Below are 22,508 nucleotides of genomic sequence, written 5' to 3' on the forward strand. Positions count from 1 at the left end.
GTGTCTCAATTCATTCCGAAATTTCTCCGGATCCGAACTAACTAATCTGATAGGTCATAATACAGCTATAAAGCACAAATAGATCAGTAAATGGGGGAATGAGGTTGTAATACTCAAAACGGCCGGTCGGGTCGTTACACAAAGGTTAGTTTATGAGGGGTCAATCTAGCAAGCCCATATATCCAGCACTGCTGCCTCCTCGAGGTACTCCAGTGTGCCCCTATCTCATTGCCATTCCAAAAAGATACTCCACCAGCTATTCAGGGTTCCTCCAGTGGGCCTTCAGGCTATCAGGGTCATACATCAAGTCAGTTGTCCACCGTACTGAGAGGTTGTTTCGAGTGCAAGGATCTTGGTCATGTGAGGAGGTTCTACCCCAGGCTTCGGGGCAAGGCAGTATAGCAGGGTCAGTAGCCTATAATTTCAGCACCAGTTGCCCAGCCGTCTAGAGGTGGAGGGCAGACTGGTAGAGGCGTTGTCCTAGAGGTGGAGGTCAAGAAGGTGGCGCTCCAGCCAGGTTCTATGCCTTTGCAGACCAGATGTATTACTCTCAAATATCGTGATCACATGTATTATTTTTGTCTATGGTAGGGATGCTTCGGTACTATTTGATCCAGGGTCTACGTATTCATATGTTTCATCTTTGTTTGCTCATTTTCTGGATGTTCCTCGTGAGTCTTTGGGTACTCCTATATATGTGTCCACGCCAATGGGCGATTCTGTTATTGTGAATCGGATCTATCGATCATGTATTGTGACTTTCTATAGTTATGAGAGTAGAGAAAATCTTCTGTTGCTTGATATGACCGACTTTGTGGTCATCCTGGGCATGGATTGGTTGTCTCCATATCACGCCATCCTTGATTGCCATGCCAAGATTGTTGCCTTGACGATGCCAGAGTTTCCTAGATTTGAGTGGAATTTCGTCTATCTGTGCATCTAGTCGGATTATCTCTTTTTTGAAGGCTCGAACCATGGTCGAGAAAGGTTGTTTGGATTATCTATCTTATGTTCGGGACACTACTATAGAGACTCCGACGATTGATTCAGTGCCCGTGGTTTGGAAGTTCTCCAAAGTGTTTCCTTCTGATCTTCCAGGCATCCCACCAGATCGTGATATCAATATCTGTATTGATTTGGCTCCTGGTACCCAACCTATCTCCATTCCAGTGTACCACATGGCTCCAAAAGAGTTGAAAGAACAGCTTGAGGAGTTGCTAGCAAAGGGGTTCGTCAGACCGAGTATGTCTCCTTGGGGTGCACCGGTGTTATTCGTGAAAAGGAAAGATGGGACTATGCGGATGTGCATTGATTACAGCCAGTTGAGCAAAGTTATAATTAAGAACAAGTACTCATTGCCGTGCATTAATGATTTTTTTGACCAGTTGCAGGGTGCCAGGGTGTTCTCTAAGATCGACTTGAGATCGGGGCACCATCAGTTGAAGATTCGTAATTCAGATGTTCCGAAGACGGCTTTTCGGACTAGATATGGCCACTATGAGTTCCTAGTGATGTCCTTCGGTTTGACTAACGCCCTGGCGGAATTTATGGGTTTGATGAACCGGGTGTTCAGGTCATATATTGACTCATTTGTCATTGTCTTCATTGATGACATTTTGATCTACTCGTATAGCATGGAGGAGCACGAGCAACATTTTAGAGTGGTGCTTCAGACCTTGCGGGAGCAGAAGTTATATGCTAAGTTCTCCAAGTGTGAGTTTTGGTTAGATTCTGTGTTATTCTTGGGGCATGTTGTATTAGGAGAGGGTATTAAGGTAGATCCCAAGAAGATCGAGGTAGTTCAGAGTTGGCCTTGTCCCACTACAACAACCGAGATCAGGAGCTTCTTGGGGTTAGCGGGTTATTATCATTGGTTTGTGAAGGGCTTCTCATCTATTGCAGCACCTTTGACGAGGTTCACCCAGAAGGGTGCTCCGTTTTGATGGTTCGACGATTGCGAGGCACGCTTTCAAAAGATCAAGACTGCCTTGACTTCAGCCCTGGAGTTAGTGTTGCCTTCCGGTTCAGGGATGTATATTATGTATTGAAACACTTCACACGTTGACTTGGGTTGTGTATTGATACAGGAGGGGTGAGTTATTGTATATGCTTCACGTTAGCTAAATCCACACGAGAAGAATTATCCCATACATGATTTGGAGTTGGCCACGATTGTTCATGCTCTCAAGATCTGGGGGCATTATCATTAGGGGGTGTCCTGTGAGGTTTACACCGATCATTGCAATATGTAGCATTTGTTCAAGCAGAGGGATCTCAATTTGAGGCAGCGCGAGTGGCTTGAGTTACTAAAAGATTATGATATTACCATCCTTTATCATCCGGTTAAGGCAAATGTGGTTGCGGATGCCTTGAACAGAAAGTTAGAGAGTATGGGTAGTTTGGCATTCATTTCAGCAGATGAGAGGCAATTAGAATTAGACATTCAGTCCTTGGCTAACAGACTTGTGAGGTTGGATGTCTCAGAGCCTAGCCGAGTTCTTGCAAGCGTTGTCGCTCAATCTTCATTATTCGAGCAAATTAAGGCTCGTCAGTATGACGATCCGCACTTATTGTTTCTCAGAGAGAATGTACTACATGGTGGTGCCAAGGAGGTTCCTATCGATAAGGATGGTATTCTGTGACTCCAGGATCGTCTATGTGTTCCTAATGTTGATGGATTGAGGGAAACGATTCTAGAAGAGGCACACAGTTCTAGGTATTCTATTCATCCAGGTGCTACGAAGATGTATCGTGATTGGAGGCAGCATTATTGGCGGCGGCGGATGAAGAAGGACAAGTTGCGTATTTAGCGAGGTGCCTAAATTGCCAACAGTTTAAGTGTGAGCATCATAGGCCAGGTGGCCTACTCCAACAGATAGTTATACCTGAGTGGAAAGGGGAGCGCATCATTATGGACTTCGTAGTTGGGTTGCCACGGACCTTGAGGAAGTTTAATGCAGTTTGGGTCATTGTCAACAGATTGACCAAGTCGGCACACTTCATTGCGGTTGTGACCACGCATTCTTCAGAGAGATTGGCCCAAATTTACATTCACGAGATTGTTTAGTTGCATAGTGTGCTTGTTTCAATCATATCAGATAGAGGGCCTCAGTTTACTTGGCATTTCTAGAGGGCAGTACAGAGTGAGTTGGGGACCCGATTAGAGCTCAGCACAGTTATTCATCCACATACCGACGGGCAGTCAGAGCGGATGATTCAAATCTTGGAGGATATGCTCAGAGCATATGTGATTGACTTTAGAGGGCAGTAATATCGATTCTTTCCTTTGTCCGAGTTTGCTTATAACAACAGTTATCAGTCCAGTATTAATATGGCTCTATTTGAGGTTTTGTATGATCGGCGATGTCGTTCGCCCATCGGATGGTTTGAGCCCGGTGAGGCTAGGCTATACGGTACTGATTTGGTGGAGAATGCCTTGGAGAAGGTAAAATTGATTCAGGAGCGACTCCGCACAGCACAGTCCATACATAAGAGTTACGTAGATGAGAAGGCGCGTGACTTATCATTTATGGTGGGCAAGAAGGTTCTCTTGAAATTCTCACCGATGAAGGGAATCATGAGGTTCGGGAAGAATGGCAAGTTGAACCCAAGGTTTATAGGTCCATTTGAGGTGTTGAGACGAGTTGGGGAGGTTGCCTATGAGCTTGCTTTTCCTCCCAGTCTATCGGGAATTCATCCGGTTTTCCATATGTCTATTCTCCAGAAGTATCATGTCGACAGATCGCATGTGTTAGACTACAGCATGGTTCAGCTAGATGAGAGTCTGGGTTATGAGGAGGAGCCAGTATCCATTGTTGATAGGCATGTTCGCCAGTTGAGATCCAAGAATATTTATGTGGTAAAGGTTTAGTGGAGGGGTCAACCAGTCACGGAGGAGACTTGGGAGACCGAGGAGAAAATTCGGAGTAGATATCCACACTTATTCGGCAGTCCAGGTATGATTCTAGACTCGTTCGAGGATGAACGTTTGTTTAAGAGGTGGAGAATGTAACGACACGATCGTTCATTTTTCTTTATAGATCCCCGTTCCCCTAAATAAGACTCCCCATATGTGCTTTTACTGTTTTATGACTTAGTTCCTTAAAATTGGATTAAAAGGGTTAAGTTTTACTTGGGTCAACATTTTTCATAAACGGCCTTGGAAGCGAGATTTGATGGTCCTAATAGCTTCCTATGATGATTTTGAACTTGGGCGTATGTTCGGATCGGGTTTCGAATAACCCGGGAGCGTTTCGACACTTTATTGGAAGTTGGCGCATTGAAGGTTTTCAAGTTCTTTAAATTTGGTTTGACGTAGGATATGATGTTATCGAGGTCCGATTGGGATTCCAAGCCTTAGAATAGTTTCATATGGTGATTTGTGACTTGCAAGCAAAATTTGGTATTGTCACGCCCCAAACTAGGGGAGCGCGACCGGCGCTCAACCGAGAGAACCCGGCCGAGCAAGCTTGTTAGATTTTCTTCTACCCAAACTCGTCCATGAATAAAGAAGAGATGTACTCCTTTAATCAAACACTGAAAATATTTTATTAACAACATCCATTTCATTCCCATTAGCAGCTTCATTTATAAATTCCAAAATATCACGAGTTTATAGAATTAATGAAAAATGTTATTTCCAAATACCAACATTTATAATTCAATTCCCAACATCAACCACAACCCACAATCTGTCTACGGAGCCTCTAAGTACAATAGAAGAGTAATATAAAAATGTCAGTAACAAGGCCCAGGCTATACCTCAAAACACAGTACATGAGAAACAAAAGATACATGACCCCGAAATAAAGTGAGGCTCACCAAATCAGTTGAAAAGAGTGTACTTGCTATCACTGATCAATGTCGCCTGCTGTAGAACCACCTGCATCCATTAAAGATGCAGCGCCCCCGGCAAAAGGGACGTTAGTATTATCGAATAGCACTAGTATGTATAGCTAAAAATTCTCTTTCAAAATAGAATGCCCATATAAGAAAAGACAATACATAGAAACAGTAAGTCACAATCAATAATATCCAAATGTTCAGTTAAAACATAATAATTTTCAAAATACGAACTTCATATATAATTTTGGTTGGGAGATCATTAGCACCGATATACCACCATCTTTGTTAGCACGGAGTCCGATCACGCCCGATCGGCTAGTCCATCTTCCCACGGACAATGTGGTTTGACAGGTGATGCGAAAGAAAGTTGTTAACAAGAGTAGTACCACCATGTGCGCAACATGGCGTCTGATCTCCACCCGATCAGCTAGGCCACCTTTCCACATATGCCGTGTGGGTTGACTTTTCCAATCCACAAAGGTTCCGGTTTCATCCCAATTAAGGGGAATAAAATCAAAATTTCCCAAAGGTTCCAATTTCATCTCAAATAAAGGAAATAATCACAATACACCCCTACACCTGCACGTGTAGTTTCAGGTGTGGGCCTTATGACGCACCCTTCCTCGGTTTTGCTAATGATGCTCCCAAAAACATTTTTTTTTATTTGATTTGCAAACAGAAATATCATAATTACAATTGTACACACCTCTACATCTTTCACATTGTATAAATTCTCATTAGTATTTCCAGTCATTCATAACGACAATATTTCCTTGGCTCATTAGGCCATTCACAAAATTCTTTATTCCTGACACGATGGCCATATTTCATATTTCACACTTTCGCCTCTTTCAATTTCGAAGATCACTATCAAATATGAACATATAGAATATTTCAGAAATCATATACTTCAAATCCATTTGAAATGGGAACATCAAACACGAATGCTTTCTTCCCAAAGAATGAGGCATACCAACCAACAATGTAAACATACATGAAAAATCATAAACAATCAATACACCATTTATTCTTGCAATACTCTTCCCCAGAAATGACAATGTACAATTTCAACACATGAGTATATAGAACTCGAATCACACTGGATATATTTATAAAGTAAAGCATTAGTTAAAGGAGCCACTAATGGGCATGAATTGAGTATAAAAGTTCTTAGGCAAATTTTATTTTTCCAAATCACTTTCAAAACGGTGGAGACGAGGCTCATTTCATATTCTTTATCGCATCTTCTAAAATCATATGCACTACTAGCCACAACATAACTTAAATTCTTGGCACGTTGGCCATACTCTAATTCTTCAATCCGCTTATTTCATTTTCAAGCATCTTTAAAGATTATCAACAACAAGACACTTCCAATCAAGTCTTTACGTACACATATGAGCAATTATGAGTCTTAAGCATATCGAGTTTTTCTCACCCAAATCGTATACTAGTTCTCATTTAAAACACGACTCAAAGCCACAACATTTTAATACGCAAACCATACTTTGAACATCTATCTTTCGACATAAGGCTCATTCGGAATAAACAAGTTTATAAGGATTAACCCAGAATATAGAAGTTAGGAATCTTGAGCCAATCATATTTGATCTTATGGAAACATTATGGATATCTATTCCAAGAGAAAAAATTTAGCAACATACCTCAATTGAGCTTTCCTGAAATTACTACAACGTTCCGGAAATTCTAGCAATCCCAATCTATTTTGAGACATAACAAAATTGAACCATTATTTGGAAGATATTCATGGTCTTAGCTCATTTGAGCATTTTTATCAAATACTAGGTGTGCAAATTTAACCACAAGGTTCTTCTACAAGATTTCCTTCACTCCACAACCCAATCCTTAGTTTTTTAAACTCAACAATCTTTCCACAAATCTTATTGATACATGCATGTATAAATAATACACTCATACCCAAGAATCATACTCCTAACCAACCTTCTTCTTCCCAAATTCGAAATTGAAAACTAGGGTATGGAACCTTACCTCTTAGATGAAGAACTTGTGAGATTTCCTTGTTAATCTTCCAAGATCTGAGCAAGACTTGATGAATAATTAACCTAGGGTTTCCTCTCTCTCTCTCTCTAAAGCACTCTCCATTCTCTCTAAAACATCAGAATGTTTGCTCAAAAATGACCCTTTACGTGTATTTAACGAAGTTGGGTCGGGTTGTAAAAACCCAAAAATGAAGCTCCGAAATAGATTCTGCGATTGTATAATCAATATGCGGACCGCATATCGGTCGCATAATTGCTGCCCAAAACGACCAAAAATTTGTCTGTGTCTGCGATCACTATGTGGTCTGCATAACTGTTATGCGGTCGCATAATGCACCGCAAAACAGTTATGCAGTCGCATAGTCGACCACATAATTGCTCCCAGACTAACCCTCTCCTGCCTCACTTCTGCTGTCATTATGTGGCCCGCAGAGTGGTTCTGCGGTCGCATAATGGATCGTAGAAACACTTTTTTCGCCAATAATTTTCCTTTACTTTTCAGTGCATTGTTCAACCCAAAAAGTCCGAGTCGCGGTGAGAAAGCTCACCGCGAAGAATTTCTAAAATCCTTAAATACGTATACCTACTCTGGCACCATGAAACCTTAAATGCATTTGCGAAATTTTACGGAGTTGTACACTTAAGTACTTCGAAATTTTCCGGGGTGTTACATTCTCCCCCGCTTAGGATCATTCGTCCTCGAATGAGGGTAAAAATCCGTTATTAGCATCAAATGTGGCCCAACTCACTAGTAGTTTCAAAATTTGGCTAACTCCCTAAATTTCCAAAAATTTTGTTAGAGTCTCCCCTGTAACTGGGCCTATCCACTTGTCAGAGTAACACCAAAACAACTCCTAACAACACATCCACAACTCAACAAAGCATCTCTATGTATATCAACATCACTAATCTCAACATTACATGCATTACATTATCTCAAGCAGCATCTGGACAAGAATCGCACATATATAAATCGTAACATAAAGAGAGTGCCTTTCGATCCACAATCATTTAACTATACACTCAAGTGAGAACATTTTATTTCCTTAACACTTTTGGCCCTCAATATGGCCTCCTCGACTTACAGGCTTCGCCATAACACATTAACGTAGACAATCTAAACTCCTACACATTTCTAACAAGTATAGCAAATAGTTGCTCCTCACAATCCCAATATCCATTAACTTCACCTTATTAGAAGTGGACACATGAAACTCCGGGTACATGAAGAAAAGTAATAGGAAAATATCATACTCATAGTTTGGCCTATTTCCTTCAAGATTTCATAAGGCCTAATGTGACTTCACATACTTTACCGTTATTAACAATTCACATAGCATCCTTATGGATAAAATATTAATAATAACACATCCACTTTCTTCAACTCTAAATCTCCACGCCGAACACCCAAACTTAACCTTTGGCAACCTCCAACACTTTTCTTTAAGATGTGCTAGCTTGAACATTACCATAAAATTTCACATCCAATATATTTTCTCACGGGATGATGCTTCTTCTTTGACATGTTTGAACCTTCAACCCCCATAAGTTACTATAAAGATGCACAACGAGATTTGAGATTGGCTAAAATTATTCAAGAATCCATCAATGTGTTGAGCACGGCATTTCAAGAGGTTATATCCTAAGAGACATGAAGGTTACTACCAATAGTGCTGACATTGTTAATCATTGTGATGACATCATTGATTTGACATATGAGGCATAGAGCTGCCTAGTAGGCATTGATAATGTAGGGACTATGTTCATGATTCTGAGATGTAATAGAAGTGAGTCGTTTTAGACATGTGACATATGGGAGGCATAATCAGAAGGATAAAGACATTAGCGTCAGTTATTCTTGGGAAGCGATGAGTCATGAAGAGGACATCAATAATTGTTTCATTCCATACATGCCTTGTTTGGCAATAGTAGGCCTCAAAGAGAGATAGCACTTATGTGACACTAGCCGCCTCCTGAAGTGTAGGGAAAATCAGTTTAACTCGAAATGAGGATATTCTAGCACCCTGAATGTGATATGGGTTTCAAGATACACAAAGTTGCATTATGATCTTAACTGTATTTGACACAAGAAATTTATGCCACAAACCCATGAGGATGAAAAAGAAGTTGAACACTTGTGATATTATTATCATTCTGACAACTTTACCCTTCGCAATAGTTGATCCTATATGAGAGGACTAGAGATACAACAAACTTGTCTTTCAAATTAATATGCTCATCATAAGGTTGTTTAACTTTCAACTACACACTAGTGAAATCATGTAGATAGGACATCTTAATATTTGGATGAAATCATGTATTAGTTAGAGAGAATGTACACTTTGTTGTGAGCTAGACATGTTTTTGCCATAACAACCCTCAAGCTGCAATACTAGGCCACTTCATGTACAACTACAATGCTAGGTACAAAGTGAGTTACTTACTGATGCATGATCTAGGTGGACATGAAAGTCACACTAAGATGGGTAAACAACAAGATCTCCCTGTGACAAATTTGTGATAAATCTCAAATTTCTCAGAAACTGTATGCGGACAAGTAGCCCCATTTCAATTGACATATACGCACATGATAGGTGTTGAGATATGCTCTCATGTTACTAGACAGTGAAAATGGTTCATGATACTATTCATAAAGGGGTAAAATGATTGTTCTAATCATAGGAGCTATGTACACCGGAGAGAGAAAGAGTGGCTTAAGAAGGATCTCAACACTAGGCTACCTTACATTGGATATGATACCACTTAGGTAATTATTACGATGATGCACACATAGGCACAGATGCGCAGATGTTATTCATTCGAATCAAAAGATTCCGTAAGAAATTCATCAGATATAGTCCCTTATTAGGAAGTTAGGAAAGCAAGTGGGAAGTATTAATCCTAGAGTTATAACTCAATTTAAGGACATAGTTATAGATCTCAATTCCTCAAGAGGTTGTAAACAAGAGAATTTGTGGTAGAGTGGCTTCACGAATAATGCGTCTCATTCAAAGAGTAGATGCAGAGAACGGCTCATAAAGTTGTTCCGGTTCTATCCCAACTTCCATAGTAACATAAGGAGTGACATATGACAAAGTGGAACCGGGATCAATAATAGCATACACATCATGAGATTGGACAGTCAATATACCTGTAACCACATCTGGAGAAGCCTCAAACTTTTGACGCCTCCTCATAGCATAAAACCTGATAGGCCCTCCCGAGCTCTGAATACCACCCCTAGCTGCTCCACGCCATGCGGGCGGTATAGTGCCTCTAGCTGGGGGAGGCGCTGTGGATGTAGTAGCTACAGAACTGGCTGGCTTGGCCATACCCATGCCCAAGCTCTGGCGAGACAAATAACAATCTCTTTGAAAGTGATCCATCATACCACACTTGTAGCATACTTTGGTACCATAGTGACATACTCTCGGATGACATCTCCCACACTTCACACAACGGGGATGAGGTATGCTAAACTGATTTATCTCACTGATCTGATATTTACCCTTTCTGCATACGTCATAAGCATTCCCCTTATCCTTCCTCCAAACTTCCAATGCGGGAGTAATAATTCCAGCATCGGGTTTCTGTGCAGGCCTTTGGTATTGCCCAAAGCCATCACCCCTAACGCGCTGCTAAGCATACTCACAACACGACAACAAATGTTCCTTCCCGCATGACGGACACAACTGGATGGGTGTACCCAACCATGGGCATTTGTTCTTCTTGTGCCCCCTCTTTCCATAACCATAACATATTTCAAGAGTCATCCAACATCTCCCCAAGTGACGCTTCTTGCAAACCAAACAATTCAGCTCATTAGTACCAACAACCCTTTTTCGCTTCTCCGATTCCCTCACCACGCGATTCGGTGGTGCGGTGATATTGGTAGGAACAAGGACACTTCCCTTAGCAATAAGTTCTTCCAACCCCTCCACCGCTCAACGCATTCTCCCAACGAACTCTTGTGTAATCTCCCCAGATTCAATGGCGCGGCCATTCCCTCCTCACTGTTTCGAACTAGTGGATTACTCATCTGGAAAACAAAATGAGACATAACGAGGAAATTAGCTTCCTATCTTGAGCTCTATCGCACGATCTGGAGTATCAAAGAAGTGTGAAATTCCTAAATGTCCAAGTAGCCTCCTCATTATAGATGTGGTCGACAACACGCCGATAAGAAGGACTCTACTAGAAACAGCTCTGAGACATCCTAGGACACTTTAAAACCTTAGGCTCTGATACCAAGTTTGTCACGCCCCAAACTCGGGGAGCGCGCCCGGCACTCAATCGAGAGAACCCGGCCGAGAAAGCCTGTTAGATTTTCTTCTACCCAAACTCATCCATGAATAAAGAGAAGATGTACTCCTTTAATCAAACACTAAAAAAATTTTATTAACAACTTCCATTTCATTCCCATTAGCAGCTTCATTTATAAATTCCAAAATATTACGAGTTTATAAAATTAATGAAAAATATGATTTTCAAATACCAACATTTCTAATTCAATTTCCAATATCAACCACAACCCACAGTCTGTCTATAGAGCCTCTAAGTACAATAGAAGAGTAATATGGAAATGTCGGCAACAAGGTCCCGACTATACCTCAAAATACAGTACATGAGAAACAAAAGATACATGACCCTGAAATGAAGTGGAGCTTACCAAATCAGCTGAAAAGAGTGTACTTGCTATCACTGATCAATGTCGCCTGCTGTAGAACCACCTGCATCCATTAAAGATGCAGCGCCCCCGGCAAAAGGGACGTTAGTACTATCGAATAGCACTAGTATGTATAGCTAAAAATCCTCTTTCAAAATAGAATGCCCATATAAGAAAAGACAACACATAGAAATAGCAAGTCACAATCAATAATATCAAAATGTTCAGTTAAAACATAATAATTTTCAAACTACGAACTTCATATATAATTTTGGTTGGGAGATCATTAGCACCGATATACCACCATCTTTGTTAGCATGGAGTCCAATAACGCCCGATCGGCTAGGTCATCTTCCCAAGGACAATGTGGTTTGACAGGTGATGCAAAAGAAAGTTGTTACCAAGAGTAGTACCACTATGTGCGCAACATGGCGTCTGATCTCCACCCGATCAGCTAGGCCGCCTTCCCACATATGCCATGTGGGTTGACTTTTCCAATCCACACAGGTTCCAGTTTCATCCTAATTAAGGGGAATAATATCACAATTATCCAAAGGTTCTAATTTAATCCCAAATAAGGGAAATAATCAATATACGCCCCTACACCGGCATGTGTAGTTTCAGGTGTGGGCCTTATGACGCACCTTTCCTCGGTTTTGCTAATGATGCTCCCAAAAATATTTTTTTGATTTGATTTGAAAATAGAAATATCATAAATACAATTGTACTCACCTTAACATCTTTCACATTGTATAAATTCTCATTAGTATTTTCAGTCGATCACAACGACAATATTTCCTTGGCTCATTAGGCCATTTACAAAATTCTTTATTCGTGGCACAATTGCCGTATTTCATATTCCACACTTTCACCTCTTTCAATTTCGAAGATCACTATCAAATATGAACATATAGAATATTTCAGAAATCATATACTTCAAATCCATTTGAAATGGGAACATCAAACACGAATGCTTTCTTCCCAAAGAATGAGGCATACCAACCAACAATGTAAACATACATGAAAAATCATAAACAATCAATACACCATTTATTCTTGCAATACTCTTCCCCAGAAATGACAATGTACAATTTCAACACATGAGTATATAGAACTCGAATCACACTGAATATATTTATAAAATAAAGCATTAGTTAAAGGAGCCACTAATGGGCATGAATTGAGTATAAAAGTTCTTAGGCAAATTCTATATTTCCAAAGCACTTTTAAAACGGTGGAGTCGAGGCTCATTTCATATTGTTTATCGCATCCTCTAAAATCATAAGCACTACTAGCCACAACATAACTTAAATTCTTGGCACGTTGGCCATACTCTAATTATTCAATCCGCTTATTTCAATTTCAAGCATCTTTAAAGATTATCAACAACAAGACACTTCCAATCAAGTCTTTAGGTACCCATATGAGCAATTATGAGTGTTAAGCATATCGAGTTTTTCTCACCCAATTGGTATACTAGTTCTCATTTAAAACACGACTCAAAGCCACAACATTTTAATACGCAAACCATACTTTGAACATCTATCTTTCGACATAAGGCTCATTCGGAATAAACAAGTGTATAGGGAGTAACCCGGAATAAAGAAGTTAGGAATCTTGAGCCAATCATACTTGATCTTACGGAAACATTATGGATATCTATTCCAAGAGAAAAAGTTTAACCAACATACCTCAATTGAGCTTTCCTTAAATTACTACAACGTTCTGGAAATTCTAGCAATCCCAATCTATTTTGAGACATAACAAAATTGAACCATTATTAGGAAGATATTCATGGTCTCAGTTCATTTGAGCATTTTATCAAACACTAGGTGTGCAAATTTAACCACAAGGTTCTTCTACAAGATTTCCTTCACTCCACAACCCAATCCTTACTTATTTAAACTCAACAATCTTTCCACAAATCTTATTGATACATGCATGTATAAATAATACTCTCGTACCCAAGAATCATACTCCTAATCAACCATCTTCTTCCCAAATTCAAAATTAAAAACTAGGGTATAGAACCTTACCTCTTAGATGAAGAACTTGTGAGATTTCCCTATTAATCTTCCAAGATTTGAGCAAGGTTTGATGAATAATTAGCCTAGGGTTTCCTCTCTCTCTAAAGCACTCTCCCTTCTCTCTAAAACATCAGAATTTTTGCTCAAAAATGACCCTTTGCGTGTATTTAACAAAGTTAGGTCGGGTTGCAAAAACCCAAAAATGAAGCTCTGAAATAGGTTCTGCGATCGCATAATCAATATGCGGACTGCATATCGATCGCATAATTGCTGCCCAAAACGACCAAAAATTTGTTTGTGTCTGCGATCACTATGCGGTCCGTATAACTATTATGCGGTCGCATAATGCACCACAGAACAGTTATGCGGTCGCATAGTCGACCTCATAATTGCTCCCAGACTAACCCTCTCCTGCCTCACTTCTGCGGCCATTATGCGGCCCGCAGAGTGGTTCTGCGGTCGCATAATGGACCGCAGAAATGCGTTTTTCCGCCAAAAAATTTCCTTTACTTTCCAGTTCATTGTTCAACCCAAAAAGTCCGAGCCGAGGTGAGCAAGCTCGCAGTGAAGAATTTCTAAAATCCTCAAACACGTATACCTACTCCGACACCACGAAAGCTTAAATTCATTTGCGAAATTGTACGGGGTTGTACACTTAAATACTTTGAAATTTTTCAGCGTGTTACAGGTATCATTCTGAGTTGTTTAAGTATGATTCAGCATGTTCGGAGCAAGTTGAAAGAACTTGAAGTTCATAAATTGATTCGATTTGGTTTTGGAGTGTGGTTCTTTGTTTTGATATTATTGTACGCGTTCCGATGGCTCGAGCGAGTCCGGTTTATGTTTACAAACTTGTTGGTATATTTGGTTGAGGTCCCATGTCTCCCGTGTAGGATTCGGAGGGTCGACGGAGCTTGATAGCTCTTTGGAGAAGAGCTGAAGGTGGCTGGCATCTGGTGCGTTCGCACCTGCGGTGGGAATGGCCGCAAGAACTGCACCGCAGGTGCGGTGTATCGTTTGCAAAATCGAAATGCAGGGGAGTCAGCGAGTTCCGCAGAAGCAAAACCGCAGAAGCGAAAGATTTCCGCAGAAGCGAACTCACTTTTGCGAAGAAGGGGTCCACATATGCGGAGAGAGGCAGCCTGGCCATGGTCGCAGGTGCGCGAGGCGAGCCTAGAAGCGGGCGCGTAGATACAAGACTTGACCGCAGGTGCGGTTGGTCATGGATCGTGTGTGTTCCGAAGATGCAGACAATCGACCAAAGGAACAGTCCCACAGAAGCGGAGATTCTTCCGCAGGTGCGAGAACCGCTGGGAGGCAGTGAAGTGCATTTATATTGGGACTTAGGCTATTTTAGCTTATTTTTTTCATCTCTTGGGCGATTTTGGATCTCTTTGAAGAGGGGTTTTCACCTAGCAGTTTGAGATAAGTAATTTCTAAATAGGATGATGATAATTTATGCATTTTGGGTAGATTCTTAGCACATAAAGTGTAGAAATTGTGGTTCTAGTTGTAAAACCTAGAAAAACCTAGGGTTTGATAAAAATGAAAATTTACCATGAAAATGATTATGGAATTAGGTAAAAATTATATATATGAGTTCGTGAGTTATGGGTAATATTTATCTTTGAATATGTCCGGAATCCGTGCACTTGGGCCCGAGGAGAATTTTAGGAATCTTTCAGTTTGGGTTGGGTAATAACTCTAATAGCTAAATTATTAACATTTGAGTGTATATTAATTAATTTATATAATATTTGACTAGCTTCGGATTGTTCGGCACCAAGTTGAGGCCTTAGAGTGTATTCGTGGGCTGGAAAGTGAGCTTTGAGATGAGGTAAGTCTCTTGCCTAACCTTGTAAGAGGAATTTTACCCCATAGGTGTTTTAAATTACTATTTGCTTCTAATTGTGAGGGATACACATGCATGAGGTGATGAGAGTCTGTGCGTACATACTAATTATGCTTAAGTCCGGCTAGTTTTAGGACCCCAAATCATGAAATGCTTGTATTGTTTGCATTCTACTTGTTAATTTAAGTGCCTAAATTATATTGAAACTTGATAAAGGATTCATAAAGACCGAATTTTACTTACTTTGAGTTTTGGCGGTTTACTTGACCGTTAATGTAAATTGTGCTTCCGTGTGTATTAGTCTTGTAATAGCTTTTAAATCTGATGTTCATAGAATATTCTCTCTTCTTGTGGAGCAGGCCGAATGCTTCGGCAGTAGAATAGATGCATCTGTGATTTGTGCCGCTCGACTCTCGGCAGTGTACACATTATTTTAGATCTGGCCGTACGACCTCGACATAAATCGTTCGTGTTAATGCTTGGAGCCCGAATACACTTGATATTATTTTTATGAATTAAGGGGTTATAACTTATTTATTGGCCCGAATTTTATCTGGAGTTAGTATGTGTTAGTTGAAGATTTTTGGGATTTATTATCAGTTAGAATCATTTATTCACTGCTTGCTAATGTGTTATTTTTATTGTTCTTGTATCTAATGCCTATTTAAAATTCTTATATTTTATTGTTGGCCCGTAGTATGTGTCGATGTCGGTCCCTCGTCACTAGTTATTCGAAGTTAGACTGGATACTTACTGGGTACATATGTACTCACGCTATACTTCTGCACTAATAGTCAGTCAGGCGTACACCCCCGTTACCCCGAGGCTTAGTGGTGAGCTGCTTTCTGAATCCGTTCTGCAGCACCCGGAGTCTCTCTTTTGTATTTACTTTATGTCTACTCTATTTCAGACAGTAGCTTAGTGTTTTGTATATTCTACTAGTCGCTCATACACTTTTGACACCAGGACTTGGAAACATGCTAGTAGACATTTGATGATTTTTTGGGGTATTTATATCATTGTACTTGCTCCTTTATGAGCTTACGCTTACTTTATTAAATTTCTCACTTCTCATTTGCTCAATAAACACAAATCAACTACTTTGAAATTATTAAAAATAATAAATACATGGCTAGTTCACGCGTTGGCTTGCGTAGCGGCAATGTTGGGCGTCATCACGTCCTTTAGGAGAAATTAAGTCGTGACACTAAATTATCCTTGTCATATTCTTTTTGGGAATTGAGGAGTATTTTTCTTTAATATTAAGTGTATAATTAAAAATAATTAACAAATTTATTCTTGAATTATTAAAGTGATAGTAATTATTTTGGGATAAATTGTTTGAGCTAAAGTAACGGTTGATTTGAGATGTATTAAGTATTTATTATATCCGATTGTGGGCCAAATCATCATCATATATATATATATATATATATATATATATATATATATATATATATATATGTTAGATCGCCATCTTTTTCAGTTACGTTAAAATACTAGTCAAGTTGTTCAGTGCTGTCGACCAAAAGAAATGGAGTACATAAGATAGAACGTTCAAAGTTTTCTCTTTTAGAAAGTTCAAGAAAGCTATAACAGAAAGATAGTACATAATTTGAGCTTTAAGGACTAGGTAGGCTTCAAATAATTCTGTTAGAAGTGTCACTTTAGAATCACTTAATAGAAGTTAGAGTAACACTTTTGGTGAAACTCATAGCTAATACGTTAAGGGGTCGTTTGGTTGACGTATTTAACCAATCAAGAGTCTGTTTGGCCAAGTTTATGGGAAGTTAAAAGTACTTTTTTCTCCAAAAAAGTACATTTAAAAAAAAATTAAGTTATTTGACCAAGACGGAAAAGTACGTTTAGCCAGCAACAGAAGCAGTTTTTCTGCTTTTGGGAAGAAACGAAAAATTGTAGCTTCTTCCAAGAAGTAGAAGCAGAATCGAGAATCGAGAAGCAAAAGGGAATTTATTGTCCAAATCAGTAGATGGAACTCTATTGAGTATGTATGCTGCTGACTCTACACATAGACCCCATAATCGAGTAAGGCCTTTGGTGAGGAGGTCAGCTTGCTCTTCGGAATAAATGGTGGAAACCAACTCTTGTTGAACCTTCTCACTTTATACGTATAAAGTGACAATCAATATCAATATATTTGGTACGCTCGTGAAACACAGGGTTAGCAGCTATCTAAATAGCATATTTGCTATCGGAGTGTAGAGGGACCGGTAAAGCTACCTGAACACTAAGATCTCTGTAAAGACTAATTAACCAGACAATTTCAGCCACAGTTGCAACAAGACTCATGTACTGAACTTCAGTGGAGTTTGAAAGATAGTTGGTTGTTTCTTAGACTTCTAAGAGACCAGAGAATCCCTAAACTTGACAAAATGCCCAGTGATTAACCTCCGCGTATTAGGGCAAGCAGCCCAATCAGCATCACAATAGGCAATAAACTGATATGAACTCTTGGCAGACGTGAAATCACCAACCCTGGAGCTTGCTTAAGGTATTTTACTATTCTGATGGCAGCCTCTAAATGAGATTATGTAGGTGAATGCATAAATTGGCTTAAGCTCTGTACTGCAAAGGCAACATTAGGTCGGGTAACAGTCAGGTATAGCAATCTGCCAATAAGTTATTGATATGCACCAAGATCTCGCAACAACTAATCACATGTCCTCCCTATGTGTTGATCATAATCCAGTGAAGTGAGCTTGACATTATGTTCTAGTGGTGTTTCTTGAGGCTTAGAGCCAGCTAAGCCCATATCATAAATGAGCTCCAGGGTATATTTTCTTTGATGCATCATAATCCCATCCTTTTTTCCTGGCAAAATTAATACCAAGGAAATATTTGAGCTCACCAAGGTCTTTAATATGAAAGTTCCTTTGCAAACTATCTCTGGTATCTTGAATGAGTTGTGCATCATTTCCAGTAATCAAGAGGTCATCTACATAGATGAGGACCACCACAATCTTTCCAGCTGATTGCATAGTGAACAAAGAGTAATCTAAATGGCTTTGTACAAAACCTGCTGCCAATAGGGCTAAAGTAAGCTTAATATTCCACTGCCTGGATGCTTGCTTCAATCTATAGAGATATTTGATTAATCTGCAAACTTGATTCTTTCCTTTGTCAGTATTGAAACATTGAGGCAAATCCATGTATACTTCCTTATTGAGGTCTCCATAAAGGAACGCATTATTGATATCCATCTGGCGAATGTCTCAATTTTTTATAGCAACTAAGGAAAACGACCACCCTGATTGTCACCATTTTCACCACAGGAGAAAAGGTCTCTTGATAGTCAAGACCCTCTCTCTGGTTGTTACCCTTGGCCACCAACCGTGCCTTAAATCTTTCTACTTTTTCGTTAGCTTTGTATTTAATTTTATACGCCCATTTGCACCCAATAGCTTTCTTCTTAGCAAGCAATGAAATCACATGCCATGTCTGATTTTTTTCTTTCCTCCTTCATAGCAGTTTTCCATCTGCTATCCTTCACAACCTCAAAGTAAATTCTGGGCTCCACTTCCCTGGAGAACTTGGTAATATGACAGTGGTATTTAGGAGACAAGTTATCATACCTTAATACATCTAAAAGGGATAAGTGCAGCAACTTGCCTTCTTGGATTTGTCAGGCCTCACATAGTCTGCAAGCCAAATGGGAGGCTTGCTAGTCCTAGTGGACTATCTAGTCAATGTATTAGTATGTACAAAATCCCCAGCTGGAGCAATTGTTGGAGAATAAGGAACAGGAGCAATAGGGACACGTAAAGCAGTTGAGTTTGGCTCCTCATCCATTGGACTATGCAAGGGATCAGCAGTAGTAGCAACCTGAACAGCAGAATGATCAAAAGAGAAACTGTACATGAGCAATCGTTGGAACTGAATGCTGGACCTGGATGAAAGGATTTGAAAAGATATCTTTGCACTCCTTGAATGGAAAAATTGCCTTGTGAAATACTACATCTTTGCTAATGAAAATCTTCTTGTTATCCAAGTCATAGAGTTTATACCTCTTCTCAGTAAGGCTGTGCATAATTTGGTAAATACCGAATTACCGTACTGAAATCAAAAATTTTGGTATTTGGTATTCGGTATGGTATTTGGTTTAAGTTTTTAAAAAAATTGATATTAGGTATGGTATTTGGTATTTTATAATAAAATATCGAAATACCGATACCGTACCGAAATATATATTATATTATACAATACACATATTATTAATTATAATATAAACATAAAAAATCTAAAATTTTACTTTCTTTTATTCTCTAAATTCATTAATTAACTCTAAGTAGAAAGACATTTCTAACGATCAAATTTATTCCTTTACGTATAGTTTTCTTTCTCTGAGTTGATATTTGCTGGTTTTAGACAAAACTTTTGTCAACAAATGTTTTAAGTTTTGTACTTTTGAGTATCTTAATTACGAATATTACAGTCTGTGACTTTATGCACTAGTTAGTATTCAAACCGAATAAACCGAAGTTACCAAACCGAATAAACCGAACGGAGAAAAACTGAACCATATCTAATTTAATTAGGTACGGTATTAGTATAACATTTTAAGAAACCGAATACCGAAAATACCGAACCGAAATGTCTAAATATCGTACCTTACCGACCGACGAATACCCCTACTTAGAGGTACCATACCCCAACAAGACTGACTTAAGAACTTTTGTACCAAACTTGTCCTGTGTAGGTAGAGTAGATGCGAAGCACAAACATCCAATAACCCTCAGATGATCCAATATAGGAGGCCTACCATACAAAACTTCTAAAGTGGATTTATTGTCCATAACAGTAGAAGGAACTTTATTGAGAAGCAGAAGTAGAAAATTAATTTATTCAAGACAAAACTATCCTCACCGTAAATTTATATTTTTCAAATTATCCCTTACTAATTTAAGTTTCTTATTTTCATTTTTGTTTCTAGTTTCTACCATTCTTTTAAAATTAGAGATAAATCATATATATATATATATATATATATATATATATATATATATATATATATATATATATATATATATATATATATATATATATATATATATATATATATATTAACTTTTCAAATTCTTTTTTGACTTTTCTTGTTTTTGATTTTTTTTTTCTTTGGGTGATGTCTTGTAACTTTTCAAATTATCTTTTTCTTTTTTCACGCTAAAGTAAACTATCTACATCCTTCTTTAGATTATTAATTCTCTTCCTACAAAAATAATTTATAATTTCTTATGTTATAGCCTATTAATTCCCGAATCTTTAAAATAATTATCAAATCTAATATATATATATATATATATATATATATATATATATATATATATATATATATATATATATATATATATATATATATATATATATATATATATATATATATATATATATATATATATATATATATATATATATATATATATATATATATATATATATATATATATATATATATATATATATATATATATATATATATATATATATATATATATATATATATATATACTCCACATTAAGCCAAGTGACAGTCTCACAATAGGTCACTTGAAAATTTAGGAGAAAATTAATTAGGTTAGGTAATAATTAATTTCTTTTTAAATTTAAATTTTAAAAATTTAAATCATGAATTATGTGATGTTAATAATTAGTTACTTTTTTGAATTTGAATTTGAATTTAAATATACTTAACTATTTTTTTAATGAAAATAATATTTTTTTATATATTTAAAATTATTTCTATTTTATGCTCAATGTCATCTTTCAATTCTCACATTCAGAATCATCTTGTTATAACTACCATGGCTATACGTAATTTCATCCAACGATATTCTTCTACCGATAAGGAATTCAACTATTATGCTAATGAAGACATTACTGCAAAGATTGAGGAAGGAGATGGGTCTTCTAATATTCCTTTAGAAATATAAGGCAAGCCTTCTACGAATATGTAGGCATTGTGTGATAATATGAGATGAAATTGTTGAGAAATATTATCATGTGTGAGTGACTTTGCTTATTATTTCACGATGGATTATCAATATATAGTAATTCTTGGAATAGACTTCTAATTCATACTGAATGATTACAATAAGTAATTATAATAGATAATATTATGTGCTTTGGTATAACTATATATGTTATATTAATTTAAATTTTTAATATATATGTTTACTTTATGTTTTATATTTTAATTAAATAAAAAATAATAAAGGTCTTTTGCGATAAATATTTAAGTTTATTTTTCTCTTTAAAATAATTATAAGACCTTGGTACTATCCTTTTTGGTAAATTGACACTCAAAAATACTTTTTAGAAAGATTGGCCAAATACAATTTGTTTATCAAATGTTACAAAAAGTAATTCTTAATGCGAGGATTAACCTATTTAAAAATAAAAAATTCCTTTAAAGTAAGTAATTTATGTGTAACAATTCCTTTATTATTGATTACCACGTATACAAATCCTGCATTACAATTACTAGTATGTGAGTCAAAGGCACAATAGTTTTACGAAGAGGAAAATGACCCTTAAGATTTGTTAAAAGCCGCTTTAAAGTCGATAGGCTTTTTAGGTGGATTTTAGCATGCATGCATGCATTTCTTACTATTCTTCCTCTAATGCCAAGTTGCAGGTGGAAGTAAGAGGCCAAATTTGAGTTGGTCTTCACAAGAGCCTTTCTTTGAACCGACTTTTCTCCTTACACCTTCTATTAATTTTCAATCCCTTTTACCCAATTGCTTTGGTGCAAATTGCTGCACAGCCCCCTCCCTACGTGACCCCACATTGTCCAATCCTCTGCGGCAACTTCCAACTTTTATTAACAGCGAACAATGAAAATTAATTAAGAAGAAAATTAAAAAGAGAAAGAGAGAAGTTATTCATTTGTTAATATTTTGTTTACCTCCATTATTGTATCTTAATATCCTAACATAGCCCAGGAGGCACTACAACTTTACGCATATACAATTACAAAATATATTGTAGCTAAATATGAAAAATATTGCTTTAGCCACGATATTTTTTCCGTAGCAAAAAGTAACGTAAGTAAAAGTTAACTACAAATTTTATACGTTTTT

Source organism: Nicotiana tabacum, chromosome 4, assembly GCF_000715075.1.
Source record: "Nicotiana tabacum cultivar K326 chromosome 4, ASM71507v2, whole genome shotgun sequence".
NCBI classification, from domain to species: domain Eukaryota; kingdom Viridiplantae; phylum Streptophyta; class Magnoliopsida; order Solanales; family Solanaceae; genus Nicotiana; species Nicotiana tabacum.